The following is a 15,071-nucleotide window of genomic DNA, read 5'->3' as shown; positions in this document are numbered from 1 at the left end:
ACTCCTCAAAATTCGAGAATTGCATTCTTTCGTGGACAGAGGGAGTAAGTAAAGGATAAAATCATTACTTTATTATTTGACTTTTCTCTTAACATCCAAAGATTAAAAAATAGGGTGTAACAAAACTACCACTTAACAAGGCTAGCAAGAAGAAAAAGAAGGTTTTCCAAACTTCATGTTCCTTGACTTGAGATCCATGAGATTTGCCGAGGATTTTACCCCCATCAAGATTCTTATTCAGCGTTCCCCTTCAAATAGATGGACACACTATATTGCTATCATCGTCACTCCCTTCTTTTTTCTTGTAGTTTCCATTCTTTCACTTCTTGCGGTTTTTCTTGTGCTGAGACGAGAGATATACCGAATCATCAATGAGATTTAGGATTGGAGTAACAAAGAAGAGGGCCGAGAACCTATCTTTAGAGTTGCTTGATCTTTCTTACAGTTGAATTGAGGCATTGGTGTCAAAAGGCTTCTTTTAGTCACTGCTAATTTTTTTTTTTTGTTATTGACACAACTTCTAGTACTACGTGCCATTTTCTCCATTAGACTAGGTAAAAGCTAGGCTTAGAAGAAAAAAGTAGATATGGATAGACATGAGAATGAGATAGAGCAAAATAAAGGCCGGAGAAACCCCAAGAGCTAAAACATTATATTTAGAGTAACTAATTGATTTCATTGAAGGTAAACCTCCCACAAACACATCAACAATCATTACAAAGAACAAAATAACAATAACATCATAAGGACAAGCAACACAAACATGGCACTACACGTCCTCTCTGATTACAAGGTACCTGAAAGGATTGAGATGGCCAAGATTGGGGTGTGAATTGGGCTAATCTAAAATTTCTTGCAATAATTAAGTCCTACACTTAGCCCATTTCATCCCTAGTGCCTAAATCTGTTCTCTATTGTTCTACCGCACAAAGTTTTGCACCTTAGGTTTCAATTCTACTCTAGCATAGTAATTCTAATAATGTAAAGATATGAATTGAATTGCTCAAAAGTAAATGCTCAAAGTAAAAAGAGAGAGAAACGCGGTGATATTTTTCTGAGGTATCAGAGAGTCGCCACTCCCCATTAGTCCTCGTTGGAGCACCCGCGCAAGGGAGTAGCTCCCCCTTGATCCGCGCAAGGATCAAGTGCTCTCTATGGGCTGATTCTTTGACACTCTGTCGCAGTGAATCGCCCACAACCGCTCACACCATGACTTGGGTCATCTACAAGCTCCGCCAAATGATCACTAAGCTTTCAATCACCACCGAGCCGTCTAGGTGATAGCACTAAGAATAACAAGTACAAACTCTCACTTTACCAAGACCAGCCTTATGAGAAAGGTGGATGCACACTTGCTACTTCCTATGCACTAATGAGGTTCTTAATCTTGTATTATTAAATTTTAATCACCCCACTAAGCTCTTGCACTCTCTTGAACTCCAAATGGTTGCCTCAGCTGAAGAAATGAGCGAGAGATATGAGTTGGACGAGTCGGAGAAGTATAAATACCCCCCCACTAACTCAACTAGCCGTTTGAACCAATTCCCGGTCTCTGCGGGACAAACGGACCGGTCCCAAGGGGTGGTCTGGACCAACCATACCTCGGTCCGACCCTCACAACCAAGCCAAGCACGTCACTGTGGCAGCCATGACCGTTGGGGAGGTCCGAACCCAACATAGTCCGGATACCACCAACCGGACCCAGTCCGGTCACAAACACCCCCTCTGTTACCTCTCTGTATAGGTTCAGACCAAAGTCACCACAAGTCCGGACCAATACTGTTCATTGGGTCCGGTCTTGCCTGACACAGACCCTAGCAACCGGACCCTGGAACATTGATCCTATAGCCGCTGAACACTTGTCCGGTTCACTCCTGCGTCCGATAACACTCCTATGACGGGCATTTTTCTTCCGGACTCACGCCCATGGTCCGGTTCACATGATCAACCAAAGTCCGGTTCAATTTTAACCACCCAAATCACTTCCAATTCAAAATCTTTGTGAATGGGATTTGTTCCATTTGATGTTTAGGCTATCCCTGAGCTACCTAGTGCTAAGTTTGACAAGTGTGCACCACACCTAACACATTAGACTCACCTAGATCAAGCTACTAATTCATACCCCCTTAATATTACGGCCAAAGAAAAAACAGAGTCCTAAACTTCCCTAAATGTCTCTCAACGCCAAACGACACTTAGAACTAGTTTGTCCTTAACCTTGTCGTCCGTACTTTGAAAACCGAAATGATTTCTATCGATAGGGGCATGAAAACCATTGATTGCCCAAACAATCGCCATTATCGTGATCTAACTCAAATTGCCTTTGCAAAACACACGTAGTCACAATAATCTTATGTCGTCATTAATCACCGAAACCCACTAGGGGCCTAGATGCTTTCAATACCATCCTATAAGGTAGACCATTTATTAAAGGCCATTGAAAAGTTGAACAAAGATGGTATTAACAAATTACATAAACCATAAAAAGGAAGAGCAAGGAGGATATAACCCAAGATATGTCAAAAGAAATTACTAAGAAGTGGAAAACAAGGACAAGAAATTAGAAATAGTCGATAAAAATGGTAAAGGATGTGGGAAAAAGATAGTTTAATAGCAAAATAAACATTAGAGGTTGACCATTGCTACTAGGCTATGGTGGAGCCAGGATTTTGTAGTTGGGTATTCCCAAACTAAAAGGATGTCCAACCCCAAAATTTCCAACACCTTAGAAGCAATATTTCCTTGTTCTTGAGGATGTAGGGCATCATAGTGGAGCCATCCTTGGTTATATTCACATGTATATACTTCCTCATTTACTAGAGTTTTAATAAAAAATGTTGGTTACTCCTAGGCATACCTAGAGATCCATTTAGCTTTGCCCCTATAACTAGATATATGACCTACAGCCAAACTTGCTGTCACACCCGTTTTTGATGTTATAAGTGAATAATAGAACAATGCTATTATATTAAATAAATGAGTAATTTTTATTACAAGCCGACTTAATGTCTTAAGGCAACTGCTGTGGTACTCCCTTTTAAAAAAATAACATGAATCTTAAAACACCTAATTAAAAGAAATTAATTATTTTACATTATATTGTAACTGGGTCCCGCCTGGGCCAGGCCTGTCCAAGCCCAGCCCCGTATCCAGCCCTAATGCTCTGCTCCATTATTCCGTCTCAGACACTGTCGCCAAACATATCGCGATGCGTGAGTACCTGCTCCATTACCGAGCAGCAGCGGCACCTCCTCCAGTCCCTTGCCCCGACGATTCCCGAGCAGCGGCGGCCATGCCTCCGGCCACCGCACCCCCATCGCCCCCACCTCGCCTCCGGCCATGCCTCCGGCCACCACAGCCATCGCTCCGCGCTCGCTACCTCTCTCATTGATCCCATCCCAATCCCATTTCTTCGAGCTTTGCCACAAGGACCTAGGCGGCGCTGCCAAGGATGTTGAGGAAGAAGACGCCATGCCACCAGCTGATCTGATCCCATCTCTCTCTGCCCTCGCGCAGACGAGCCGCCCGCGCCCCTGTGAACCAAGAGCCGCTAGGATCGTTGGCGCCGACCATGAGGAGATCCGTGCCTCCCGCCCGTCGTCGGCCTCTGTCGCGCCCCCTTCGCTACGTCCGTCCATGCGGTTGCGCCTCCGCATCATGAGGTGCTGTGCCAGCGGCGACGGGGAGGGAGGAAAGGGGGAAGAGGAGGCGAAGGCGCCCAAGTCGCTCTTCGCTAGGGAGCTCCGGCGAGGCTACTTCGAGATCCTCGAGGCCATCGCGAAGCTGCTCAACGCCAACATCACACCGTGCCTGTCGCTGCAGGGCACCATCACCGTGTTGGGCGACCTCGTCCCTCTCTCCTACATTGTCGGCCTCATCACGGGCCGCTAGAACTCCGTCGCGGTGGCCTCCGAAGGCAGGATGGTGGATGCCGCCGAGGCGTTCAAGATCGTTGGCATCGAGCACGACTTCTTCGAGCTGCAGACCAAGGAAGGTCTCGCCATGGTCAACGGCACTGCCGTGGGCTCTAGCCTCGCGTCCATCGTGCTCTTTGAGGCCAACGTGCTCGCCATCATGGCCAAGGTCATCTCCGCGGTGTTCTAGGAGGTCATGACTGGCAAGCCGGAGTTCACTGATGAAGCGCCCCTGGTCATACAGGAACTCAAATGTGATACAATACTAGTCCTATGAGGCTAGTAACATATTTATCAGTACAGTAGTCTCGATAAGCGTGGGCAATGAAGACATGCCACGATTAGAAGTAACCAGAACATAATATAGGTCCAACAGACCCAGAAACAAAAGGAATAGCAGTCAAACATCTGACGGGTCCCAATGCCACAGGCTTAGTTGGGTGCAGACACGACCCTACTCGAACGCAGCTTCGGGATTGAAGTCCGGATCTTCCTCTGTTCAACAAAGCAAGGGTGAGTGCAAAGTACTCAACAAGTCCAACCTTACCTACGGAAGGGGATAACAGTACATGCATATGGATATATCAAGGATAAGGCTTTTTTTATTTACATAAAGCTATCTTTAGACACATGTAGGGTTTCATTTCATAAATACATTTGCAAAAGTCATCTATTTTCCGTATATATAAGAGTAATTCTGAAAAGAGGTTTGTCACAATTTTAAGTATTGCTGAACCCTTTGTTCCCACAACACATGGTCATTAACCATTCATTTCTAAAATCACACACGCTCATGTTTTCACTCATCCCAACCCATCTAGTTGTTGAAACCAAACCGAAACCCGTCCAAGACCATGGACACGGCTATCTAGATAGATTTTACACTCTGTAGAGGTTGTACACTTTCACCATATGTAGGATACCGTAACTTAACACCGTCGTGCAAGCATAGATCCATCAGAGCCATTACCCTCCATAGCTGAATACTGGCGCTCACAACGAGCACACTAAGGCAACAATATCATAATACAATAATTTACAGAGCTCATTACATTTCATACAATTCCTCAGTTTCCACATACATCTCTTCGTGTCCCGTTGCACACCTGCCTCCAGGTGAATGCCATACCAACTAGGGGGATTTAGACTAAGTCTTGCCACATACAAGGTCGAGTGGTTGTACGATAAGATGAGTTAGGTGAGATGAATCATCAACTCAGTCCTTAATCGAGACAAGGCGGATATCTTCACGCTTAACCACAAAAGGTACAAGCCACAACACCACGGCATCCCACAAAAGGGATCCGTAATCACCATCTATAACTTTCATTAACCCTTTCATAATACCCACAACTTATCCTCACCATTCACACAGTTTTCATTTAAAATCATTGCATTTGAGAAATTATAGTGATGAGTATACATGATGAGGTCCTAAGGATACTACATACCGATATTTCGTCATAGCATATTATTTATTTCTAGGTTTGAACAAGGCATTTATTGGTAATATCGATGCAAGGATGGTTATTCAAACGGATTTAGCTAAGCAGCAAAAATACATCGTACATATATTGTACATGCAATATTTAAAACGGTTTCTACAGGATGTGTTTAAAAATGAGATCAATATGCATCAAAGGGGATTAGATTGGACTTGCCTCCGTCTGTGTCCTCGGTAAACTCTCCTGGTAGTTCGGGTCCTCGGCGTCGAACTCGCGGTACTCGTTCTCCGTCTCGTTCCCTTTGTTCTCTAAAAACGTGCAAAAAACGGACATGCAAATAGACACAATTAAATAATAAATTCAAATGAGCTCTAAAAATCATGAAACTTGTATGGGAGGTAGAGTTTGATTTTAGATAAATTTAGGGAGAAGAATCGATGGAATCGGAGTTCGTATGGTTAAGATGCTGGCTTTTCAACATTGGCTATTACAAAATTCTGAAAATGATATAATAGAAAAGTGGTATTTGTATGGCTGATCACGTGCTCTATTGACTGGTGGTGCTTTTGGGCCTTTCGACCAACATTTGGGCCGAGCGCCCCTTTTTGTTGCTGTTGTGGACCAACTCAAAAGAACAAGTGACATAGACACGGGAGAGAGAGTTCGGTCACAGAGACTGGGAGGCAGTACAGGAGCGTTCGTCCTTCTTGCGCTCAGCTCGCCCGCCATGAGCGGCTACTGAAGCTCATGGGGAGCATAGCAAGGAAGGGGAAAAGACGATTAAAGGCTCGAGGAAGATGGAGGATGGATCGGAGATGCTCACCGTAGATGGAATCGAAGTGCGGTGGACTGTGCGTGGAGATCGACGAGGGCACGGTCTGTTCGTGCGAAGAACAGAGGAAGCTCGGTGCGAGGAGGAAGAAGGTGAGCGGGAACGCGAGATGGCTTGGCGGCTCGGCTGCTAGGTGGAGAAGCTGCGGGCGTCGTCCTTTATAGGCCGGGGAAGTGGAAGCTGTGCCACCGGCGCGCTCCTCACCATCAATGGAGTCGCTGTGGCGCCATGGCAGAGCTGCACTCGAGAGGACGACCGGCGTGCGTGAGCAGGGCGAAGGACGACCGACGTGCGGTGGCGCTGAGGCGATGGCGCAGTTGACGCCGGGGGCAGCACGACGTGCGGCAGTGGCCGGTCGGCACGCAAGCGGGTACGAGCGAGACTGGACGGCACGCCACGGGTACGAGCGCGGCTCTGCTGCCTGTACGTGATTACTACTGACGTCTATTGCTCTGATGTACTGTGCTAGCTGCTGGTTGAAGGAGAAAGGGAAGGGAGGTGGGACCCACGGCGTGCCCGGCGCGATAGAAGGATGGGGCCCACATGGCGTGGTATCAAGCGGACGGCCGCAGTGGGCGAGGGGTCCGGGCACGGTGCGTCGCAGCGGCGGCAGTGGGGCCAGCGCACGTGGGCGCTGTCGGGCGAGGGGAGCGGAGCACGTGCGAGAGTGGTGGGGGACGGCCGGAGATATTATCGGTAGGATGCCAGAGATATATATTTGGAAGAAGAATAATGTCTGGTTTAGTTCATGAAATTTTGAGAATTTATCTACTGTAGCGTTTTTGTTTTTATTTGGTAATTAGTGTTTAATCATGGACTAATTAGGCTCGAAACGTTCGTCTCGCGATTTCTAACCAAACTGTGCAATTAGTTTTTTTTTCGTCTACATTTAATGCTCCGTATCGCAAGATTCGATGTGATAACTATTGTAGCACTTTTTAGGAAAGTTTTTTTTGAATTAAACGTGGCCTAAAGGGATATACTTAGATGGAATAAGTACGAAGAGAATTTAAATAGAGCTTAAATGACTTTAGTTTTTAAAATAGATTTTAAAAATAGTTTTGAACGAGTGATTTAAGATTTGAATTTTCAAGATGTTACAACCGATCAACTGACGCACAAGCTGAAGCACCACCCGGGACAGATCGTGGCTGCCGCGATCATGGAGCACATCTTGGAAGGCAGCTCCTACATGAGTGCCTCAAGGTGCTCGTGGCCATCAACCAGCGCAAGCACATCGACTCGCTGCTCGAGTGCCTCAAGGAGTGGAACGGCGAGCCCCTGCCGCTCTGCTGAGCTGCACCTGCACTGCATAAGAGCAGAGAAGTATATAGAAGAAAAACAAAAGTATAGCGGCTCAAGACGGAGCGTTTCAAGATCATTGTGAAGTTTTTTACAATCATCAGACTAGCAGAAGATCATTGTGAATGTTGTTGTGTTCCCGCAGTTGCCGCGCCATGGCCTACAATGTGCATTGTCATGGTCATAAGAGCTCCTTCTTATCGATATATAAACTTTTTTTTGCAGCAAGCACACTTTTATTTCAACAGCATGAAGCTGATAGAATGGTTACAGAGTCTGTAACTACAGAGGTCAGTGCATCCCTTAACGGGCACTGTAGAACATGGCTTCTGTTGGAACAACTGAATGATAGACTCGTTGGCTGGGATTGAACCCCTACAAATGCCTGTTTTGCTAATGTATGAGTAGTTTGGTTTTGGCTTCTTCTTATCTTGAAGACACTTGTGTTTCTCTGCATTGTTGAGTTGATGAAGTTCTGTGTGAGATGCTTGATCCTCCAGTCAGGTGGCGTGGACCTATCTCTGTTACCGAAGAAGTGGACAAGTTCTTGATTGTCAGATAGGATGTTGATGTTGTGTAAATGCAGGCTCTCAGTGACAGCAGCGGCAAGCGCCATGGCTGGTGCCTCTGCCATGACCACCAAGACAGTCTGCAATTGCTGCCTTGATGTAGATATTTTGTGGAGGATTCGTTCCTGTGTTGATGATGAAGATGCCCAGGCCAGCCTTTTTTGGAGGTGAGGAGACTTGATCTGGCATAGTTGATGCATGTGTATAGCATCTGGATCCTGGGAGCAATGCTGGTAGATGAACAAGATATGTGTTTGAAGGCGAGTCATTGTACCTGTTGTGGTCTGCATCCTGAATGCTACTTTCTCAAATGCACAGGTCGATGCCAAAGCATAATCAATAAGTGCACAAACGTTTCCAGATAGAAGAATTTAAAATTTGTCACCAAATAGCATAAACTTGGAGCCTCAAACGCACAGGTTGAAGGCAAATTATAATCACAAGTGTAGAAATGTTTCGAGAGCGGTGGGGGACGGCGGGAGATATTATTGGTGCGATGCGAGGGATATATATTTGGACGGAGAATAAATGGATACACTTGAGATGGAATAAATATGAAGGGAATTTAAATAGAGTTCAAATGACTTTAGTTTTTAAAATATATTTTTTTAAAAAAATTGGAGCCTGATTTAAGATTTGAATTTTCGAGATGTTACAAACCTACCCCACTTGAAAAGGAATCTCGTCCTCGAGATTCGACTAGCTCCTAAATGGGTGGGGAAACTCTTTCTTCGGGATATCTTCTCTTTCCCAGGTTGCCTCTGCTTTAGTATGCCTGCTACACTGAACACGACAAATTCGGATTGTTTTCGTCCTGGTTTGTTTGGTGATTGTGTCCAAGATTTTGATTGGAACTTCTTGATATCTGAGATCATCTTGTAAATCAATAGTATCTGGTAATATTTGTTCCTCAGGTACTCTAAGGCATTTCTTCAATTGAGAGATATGAAATACATTGTGTATATATGATATTTCTTCAGGTAATTGAATACGGTAGGCTACAGCTCTAATCCTTTGCAACACTTGGTATGGTCCGATATACCAAGGTGCTAGTTTACCTCTGACTTGGAACCTCCGAGTCACTTGAATCAGAGAAACTTTGAGATACACAAAATCTCCAACTATAAAACTTAACTCCCGTATTCTTTTATCAGAATAGCTCTTCTGCCGTGATTGTGCTTCCTTCAATTTTTCCCTGATCTCAACCACACGATCTTCTGCTTGCTTTATGAAGGCAGGTCCAAGTAAGCTCCGTTCTCCAACTTCTGACCACATCAATGAGGTCCTACATTTTCTTCCATATAAGAGTCCTAAACTTCCCTAAATGTCTCTCAACGCCAAACGACACTTAGAACTAGTTTGTCCTTAACCTTGTCGTCCGTACTTTGAAAACCGAAATGATTTCTATCGATAGGGGCATGAAAACCATTGATTGCCCAAACAATCGCCATTATCGTGATCTAACTCAAATTGCCTTGCAAAACACACGTAGTCACAATAATCTTATGTCGTCATTAATCACCGAAACCCACTAGGGGCCTAGATGCTTTCAATACCATCCTATAAGGTAGACCATTTATTAAAGGCCATTGAAAAGTTGAACAAAGATGGTATTAACAAATTACATAAACCATAAAAAGGAAGAGCAAGGAGGATATAACCCAAGATATGTCAAAAGAAATTACTAAGAAGTGGAAAACAAGGACAAGAAATTAGAAATAGTCGATAAAAATGGTAAAGGATGTGGGAAAAAGATAGTTTAATAGCAAAATAAACATTAGAGGTTGACCATTGCTACTAGGCTATGGTGGAGCCAGGATTTTGTAGTTGGGTATTCCCAAACTAAAAGGATGTCCAACCCCAAAATTTCCAACACCTTAGAAGCAATATTTCCTTGTTCTTGAGGATGTAGGGCATCATAGTGGAGCCATCCTTGGTTATATTCACATGTATATACTTCCTCATTTACTAGAGTTTTAATAAAAAATGTTGGTTACTCCTAGGCATACCTAGAGATCCATTTAGCTTTGCCCCTATAACTAGATATATGACCTACAGCCAAACTTGCTGTCACACCCGTTTTTGATGTTATAAGTGAATAATAGAACAATGCTATTATATTAAATAAATGAGTAATTTTTATTACAAGCCGACTTAATGTCTTAAGGCAACTGCTGTGGTACTCCCTTTTAAAAAATAACATGAATCTTAAAACACCTAATTAAAAGAAATTAATTATTTTACATTATATTGTAACTGGGTCCCGCCTGGGCCAGGCCTGTCCAAGCCCAGCCCCGTATCCAGCCCTAATGCTCTGCTCCATTATTCCGTCTCAGACACTGTCGCCAAACATATCGCGATGCGTGAGTACCTGCTCCATTACCGAGCAGCAGCGGCACCTCCTCCAGTCCCTTGCCCCGACGATTCCCGAGCAGCGGCGGCCATGCCTCCGGCCACCGCACCCCCATCGCCCCCACCCTCGCCTCCGGCCATGCCTCCGGCCACCACAGCCATCGCTCCGCGCTCGCTACCTCTCTCATTGATCCCATCCCAATCCCATTTCTTCGAGCTTTGCCACAAGGACCTAGGCGGCGCTGCCAAGGATGTTGAGGAAGAAGACGCCATGCCACCAGCTGATCTGATCCCATCTCTCTCTGCCCTCGCGCAGACGAGCCGCCCGCGCCCCTGTGAACCAAGAGCCGCTAGGATCGTTGGCGCCGACCATGAGGAGATCCGTGCCTCCCGCCCGTCGTCGGCCTCTGTCGCGCCCCCTTCGCTACGTCCGTCCATGCGGTTGCGCCTCCGCATCATGAGGTGCTGTGCCAGCGGCGACGGGGAGGGAGGAAAGGGGGAAAGAGGAGGCGAAGGCGCCCAAGTCGCTCTTCGCTAGGGAGCTCCGGCGAGGCTACTTCGAGATCCTCGAGGCCATCGCGAAGCTGCTCAACGCCAACATCACACCGTGCCTGTCGCTGCAGGGCACCATCACCGTGTTGGGCGACCTCGTCCCTCTCTCCTACATTGTCGGCCTCATCACGGGCCGCTAGAACTCCGTCGCGGTGGCCTCCGAAGGCAGGATGGTGGATGCCGCCGAGGCGTTCAAGATCGTTGGCATCGAGCACGACTTCTTCGAGCTGCAGACCAAGGAAGGTCTCGCCATGGTCAACGGCACTGCCGTGGGCTCTAGCCTCGCGTCCATCGTGCTCTTTGAGGCCAACGTGCTCGCCATCATGGCCAAGGTCATCTCCGCGGTGTTCTAGGAGGTCATGACTGGCAAGCCGGAGTTCACTGATGAAGCGCCCCTGGTCATACAGGAACTCAAATGTGATACAATACTAGTCCTATGAGGCTAGTAACATATTTATCAGTACAGTAGTCTCGATAAGCGTGGGCAATGAAGACATGCCACGATTAGAAGTAACCAGAACATAATATAGGTCCAACAGACCCAGAAACAAAAGGAATAGCAGTCAAACATCTGACGGGTCCCAATGCCACAGGCTTAGTTGGGTGCAGACACGACCCTACTCGAACGCAGCTTCGGGATTGAAGTCCGGATCTTCCTCTGTTCAACAAAGCAAGGGTGAGTGCAAAGTACTCAACAAGTCCAACCTTACCTACGGAAGGGGATAACAGTACATGCATATGGATATATCAAGGATAAGGCTTTTTTTATTTACATAAAGCTATCTTTAGACACATGTAGGGTTTCATTTCATAAATACATTTGCAAAAGTCATCTATTTTCCGTATATATAAGAGTAATTCTGAAAAGAGGTTTGTCACAATTTTAAGTATTGCTGAACCCTTTGTTCCCACAACACATGGTCATTAACCATTCATTTCTAAAATCACACACGCTCATGTTTTCACTCATCCCAACCCATCTAGTTGTTGAAACCAAACCGAAACCCGTCCAAGACCATGGACACGGCTATCTAGATAGATTTTACACTCTGTAGAGGTTGTACACTTTCACCATATGTAGGATACCGTAACTTAACACCGTCGTGCAAGCATAGATCCATCAGAGCCATTACCCTCCATAGCTGAATACTGGCGCTCACAACGAGCACACTAAGGCAACAATATCATAATACAATAATTTACAGAGCTCATTACATTTCATACAATTCCTCAGTTTCCACATACATCTCTTCGTGTCCCGTTGCACACCTGCCTCCAGGTGAATGCCATACCAACTAGGGGGATTTAGACTAAGTCTTGCCACATACAAGGTCGAGTGGTTGTACGATAAGATGAGTTAGGTGAGATGAATCATCAACTCAGTCCTTAATCGAGACAAGGCGGATATCTTCACGCTTAACCACAAAAGGTACAAGCCACAACACCACGGCATCCCACAAAAGGGATCCGTAATCACCATCTATAACTTTCATTAACCCTTTCATAATACCCACAACTTATCCTCACCATTCACACAGTTTTCATTTAAAATCATTGCATTTGAGAAATTATAGTGATGAGTATACATGATGAGGTCCTAAGGATACTACATACCGATATTTCGTCATAGCATATTATTTATTTCTAGGTTTGAACAAGGCATTTATTGGTAATATCGATGCAAGGATGGTTATTCAAACGGATTTAGCTAAGCAGCAAAAATACATCGTACATATATTGTACATGCAATATTTAAAACGGTTTCTACAGGATGTGTTTAAAAATGAGATCAATATGCATCAAAGGGGATTAGATTGGACTTGCCTCCGTCTGTGTCCTCGGTAAACTCTCCTGGTAGTTCGGGTCCTCGGCGTCGAACTCGCGGTACTCGTTCTCCGTCTCGTTCCCTTTGTTCTCTAAAAACGTGCAAAAAACGGACATGCAAATAGACACAATTAAATAATAAATTCAAATGAGCTCTAAAAATCATGAAACTTGTATGGGAGGTAGAGTTTGATTTTAGATAAATTTAGGGAGAAGAATCGATGGAATCGGAGTTCGTATGGTTAAGATGCTGGCTTTTCAACATTGGCTATTACAAAATTCTGAAAATGATATAATAGAAAAGTGGTATTTGTATGGCTGATCACGTGCTCTATTGACTGGTGGTGCTTTTGGGCCTTTCGACCAACATTTGGGCCGAGCGCCCCTTTTTGTTGCTGTTGTGGACCAACTCAAAAGAACAAGTGACATAGACACGGGAGAGAGAGTTCGGTCACAGAGACTGGGAGGCAGTACAGGAGCGTTCGTCCTTCTTGCGCTCAGCTCGCCCGCCATGAGCGGCTACTGAAGCTCATGGGGAGCATAGCAAGGAAGGGGAAAAGACGATTAAAGGCTCGAGGAAGATGGAGGATGGATCGGAGATGCTCACCGTAGATGGAATCGAAGTGCGGTGGACTGTGCGTGGAGATCGACGAGGGCACGGTCTGTTCGTGCGAAGAACAGAGGAAGCTCGGTGCGAGGAGGAAGAAGGTGAGCGGGAACGCGAGATGGCTTGGCGGCTCGGCTGCTAGGTGGAGAAGCTGCGGGCGTCGTCCTTTATAGGCCGGGGAAGTGGAAGCTGTGCCACCGGCGCGCTCCTCACCATCAATGGAGTCGCTGTGGCGCCATGGCAGAGCTGCACTCGAGAGGACGACCGGCGTGCGTGAGCAGGGCGAAGGACGACCGACGTGCGGTGGCGCTGAGGCGATGGCGCAGTTGACGCCGGGGGCAGCACGACGTGCGGCAGTGGCCGGTCGGCACGCAAGCGGGTACGAGCGAGACTGGACGGCACGCCACGGGTACGAGCGCGGCTCTGCTGCCTGTACGTGATTACTACTGACGTCTATTGCTCTGATGTACTGTGCTAGCTGCTGGTTGAAGGAGAAAGGGAAGGGAGGTGGGACCCACGGCGTGCCCGGCGCGATAGAAGGATGGGGCCCACATGGCGTGGTATCAAGCGGACGGCCGCAGTGGGCGAGGGGTCCGGGCACGGTGCGTCGCAGCGGCGGCAGTGGGGCCAGCGCACGTGGGCGCTGTCGGGCGAGGGGAGCGGAGCACGTGCGAGAGTGGTGGGGGACGGCCGGAGATATTATCGGTAGGATGCCAGAGATATATATTTGGAAGAAGAATAATGTCTGGTTTAGTTCATGAAATTTTGAGAATTTATCTACTGTAGCGTTTTTGTTTTTATTTGGTAATTAGTGTTTAATCATGGACTAATTAGGCTCGAAACGTTCGTCTCGCGATTTCTAACCAAACTGTGCAATTAGTTTTTTTTTCGTCTACATTTAATGCTCCGTATCGCAAGATTCGATGTGATAACTATTGTAGCACTTTTTAGGAAAGTTTTTTTTGAATTAAACGTGGCCTAAAGGGATATACTTAGATGGAATAAGTACGAAGAGAATTTAAATAGAGCTTAAATGACTTTAGTTTTTAAAATAGATTTTAAAAATAGTTTTGAACGAGTGATTTAAGATTTGAATTTTCAAGATGTTACAACCGATCAACTGACGCACAAGCTGAAGCACCACCCGGGACAGATCGTGGCTGCCGCGATCATGGAGCACATCTTGGAAGGCAGCTCCTACATGAGTGCCTCAAGGTGCTCGTGGCCATCAACCAGCGCAAGCACATCGACTCGCTGCTCGAGTGCCTCAAGGAGTGGAACGGCGAGCCCCTGCCGCTCTGCTGAGCTGCACCTGCACTGCATAAGAGCAGAGAAGTATATAGAAGAAAAACAAAAGTATAGCGGCTCAAGACGGAGCGTTTCAAGATCATTGTGAAGTTTTTTACAATCATCAGACTAGCAGAAGATCATTGTGAATGTTGTTGTGTTCCCGCAGTTGCCGCGCCATGGCCTACAATGTGCATTGTCATGGTCATAAGAGCTCCTTCTTATCGATATATAAACTTTTTTTTGCAGCAAGCACACTTTTATTTCAACAGCATGAAGCTGATAGAATGGTTACAGAGTCTGTAACTACAGAGGTCAGTGCATCCCTTAACGGGCACTGTAGAACATGGCTTCTGTTGGAACAACTGAATGATAGACTCGTTGGCT

At 46.1% G+C, this 15,071-nt stretch overlaps 2 pseudogenes; both read left to right on the top strand.

Moving 5' to 3' along the window:
* The first annotated feature begins 3,225 nt into the window (after positions 1-3,225).
* On the top strand, positions 3,226-7,580 carry LOC136551408 (phenylalanine ammonia-lyase-like; annotated as a pseudogene).
* Positions 7,581-10,421: 2,841 nt separating this feature from the next.
* On the top strand, positions 10,422-14,795 carry LOC136548430 (uncharacterized; annotated as a pseudogene).
* Positions 14,796-15,071: the final 276 nt, after the last annotated feature.

This window comes from Miscanthus floridulus, chromosome 4, assembly GCF_019320115.1.
Source record: "Miscanthus floridulus cultivar M001 chromosome 4, ASM1932011v1, whole genome shotgun sequence".
NCBI classification, from domain to species: domain Eukaryota; kingdom Viridiplantae; phylum Streptophyta; class Magnoliopsida; order Poales; family Poaceae; genus Miscanthus; species Miscanthus floridulus.
The sequence above is the reverse complement of the archived record's forward strand: the minus strand, read 5'-3'. Positions and strand labels throughout refer to the sequence as shown.